This window comes from Notechis scutatus, chromosome 7 (assembly GCF_049901735.1).
Source record: "Notechis scutatus isolate UNSWTSFEM ecotype Mainland chromosome 7, rNotScu1.2, whole genome shotgun sequence".
In the NCBI taxonomy this organism is placed as follows: Eukaryota; Metazoa; Chordata; class Lepidosauria; order Squamata; family Elapidae; genus Notechis; species Notechis scutatus.
In genome coordinates this window covers 22,073,153-22,075,798 of record NC_142015.1, presented here as the reverse complement: position 1 = coordinate 22,075,798, position 2,646 = coordinate 22,073,153, and the positions used below count along the sequence as shown (strand labels likewise).

The 2,646-nt window shown below is 41.9% G+C and overlaps 1 long non-coding RNA gene across 1 annotated transcript; it reads left to right on the top strand.

The window, feature by feature from the left end:
* The first annotated feature begins 542 nt into the window (after positions 1–542).
* On the top strand, positions 543–2,072 carry LOC148130053 (uncharacterized). Its single transcript, XR_015750327.1, has 4 exons — positions 543–636; positions 951–1,028; positions 1,692–1,792; positions 1,933–2,072. It is a non-coding gene; the product is annotated as an uncharacterized LOC148130053 (long non-coding RNA).
* The last annotated feature ends 574 nt before the right edge of the window (positions 2,073–2,646 follow it).

Sequence of the window (2,646 nt, the reverse complement as noted above, 5' to 3'; positions counted from 1 at the left end):
AGGAAAGGATCATTGATAAAAGAAAGGTATGTTAAAATGGATTAGTAAACATTATTATTATTATTATTGTTATTATTAATATTATTGAATCAATACTAAAGTAATGAACACTGTTGTAAATATTTTGATTACTATCTCCTAAAACTATTTGTACCCAGACAACGCACTGTTTAATTGAAAATTGAATTTTTATATGTTATAAAATTAAAAAACTTGATGGAAAAATAAATAAATAAATGGAGTTAAGGATTGTTGTTAGAGGTTCAAGCTGATGCAGGTCTGACACCAATAACCAATATATATATGCAGGTCTGACACCAATAACCAATATATATATATATGGCCTTCAGCTTTGTTCGGGTATTTTCCCACGTCATTGTAGTTGTAAAGTTGTAGCAACGTTTCGGCAGAATCTCATCTGCCATCATCAGGCTTCTGTATAGTGTTCATCCAGATGAGTATATATATTCTCTCTCTCTCTCTCTCTCTCTCTCCCTCTCTCCCTCCCTCCTCCCCCCCCTCCCTCTCTCTTTGAACTTTGTAGGACTTTTCAAGTATGTCTGACATCAAACTTTCCTGCAGTTCTAGCCAGGAGTTTCTGGAGGACCGAATGAGAATTCAGTTTATGCGCTGGAGGTAAAACCTAATGCCTATCGCAATGACAAGTGAAAAAGATTCTTCTGCAAAAAAAAAAAAAAAAAAATCAATAGAACGAAGTGAACAAAATATAAATGGCATTCCACTGGCCAATATTTTCCAGATCTTGTTTAATATAAATTAATAAGAATAAATGCATTTCTGAAAAAACTATGTTATTCAGATTAGGACTCTGAAGATACTTTTTTTTTTTTTTTTTAAAGAAAGCCTTTTAGAAGGTTAATTTTGGACTTTGGTGGCTCTTCTATTATACAAATACTAAAACTTATTTCAGTATACCTAATGTTTTCTAGCAATACTCAAGTATATTCTGTTACAAATGACATGAGAAAGGACGCCATGCAGGAGAGGGTGGATAAAGTGAGGAACAGGTAAGACTTAATTGGAATGAAATGTTTGGATTAGGATCAGAATACAGAATAACAGAGTTGGAAAGGAACTTGGAGGTCTTCAACCCCCTGCAGAAGACCCTGTAATCATTCAGGGCAAATGACTGTTCAACCACTTCTTAAAAACCTCCTGTGATGGAACACCCACAACTTTTGGAGGTAAGCTGTTCCCCCAATTAGTCGTTCTCATTGATAGGAAATTTCTGCTTAATTCAAGGTTGGATCTCTCCTTGATTAGTTTCCACCTGTTACTTCGTGTCCTGCCCTCAGGTACTTTGAGGAATAGTGTTGTGTGGCCTGTTGGCCGCCGGCCCCTCCAGCAGCCGAATCAGAGGAGGAGGAAGTGTGGGAATCCGGGTCAGCATCAGGGCAACCTGAGAGCTCCAAGGGGGAAGAGGGAATGGAGCTGGCAGAGAGAGAGAAAGAGAGGCAGAGGCGGAGCTTGGGCCATCCGTCAGTCCTCAGATGGAGAGTCAACAGCCCCCAGGTCTGGAGGTGGCGGATGAGGAAGAGGAGGAACAGTAGGGCCCAGTGCTTGATGCATGGATACGCAGAAGGCAGAGGAGAGGAGGGCACTGGAAATCTATGGGCCGGGTCCTTGGGATGGAAGAGGTTCCATACTATCTGTACTTCTTTACCTTTCAGTGTCTCCAGAGTGATGTTCCAGGCATGTTCAGATACTGAATATAGTCCATCTGATAGTGATCTCCATGTCTCAATATCCACGACTTAGACCAGACCACAAGGTAGGACGCTCATCCGTCCGCATTCTTTTCCCCTGGCTGCCCTGATGCTTTCATGTGTAGACGTGGAGTTCTTTCTTATTGACCATCTCCCAATTTTTTTTTAATTCCAAACTGCTCCTTTGATGTTGTGGTGCCTGAAGGCAGAGAGGTCCATTGCTGCTTCATCCTTTCATTTACCCAGCTGCTCTTCTTCATCTGTGACAAATTGAGATTTCTTGAAATTGCTACCCGAACAGCATGAATCCTGGGAAAAATCTTAGTTTAATTTACGTTGCCTTGGTTCTTGGGGGTTTTCACATTTTAATTAACTATGAATAAAAAGTCCTAATGTTAAAAGTGCTTTCCCAAATGTCTCTTTCTTTTTCTTTTAAAGATTACAACAATGAACTCAAATGGGTTTTCACTGGAGGTGTTCAAAACTAGACAGGTCAACTGTTGGACTGGGATGGTAGAAGGTCTCCTGCCTTGAACAAGGGATTGGAGTAGAAGCCATGGTAGGATGCTGCTGGTTTGGACTGGTTTGAGTGAACTGGCAGTTACGACGATCAGCTGGTCCCACCCACCTGCCTCAGCCCTATCATGTCCTTTATTTTCTGCTTTGTAGCTCATCTCAATCTCATGGCACAGCTGATTCCCTCCCTTTGCTGTTCTACTTACCTTTGCTGACTTAGAAGGTAAGTAGCTGAGCTTCTAAATTAGGGCTGTCCAACCTTGGCCCCTTGAAGCCTGGCGGACTTCAACTCCCAGAATTCCCCAGCCAGGGAATTCTGGAGCTTTCCGCCAGCTGGGAATCCTCCAGGCTTCAGGGGTCCGCCAGGCTTCAAGGGGCCAAGGTTGGACAGCCCTGTTCTAAA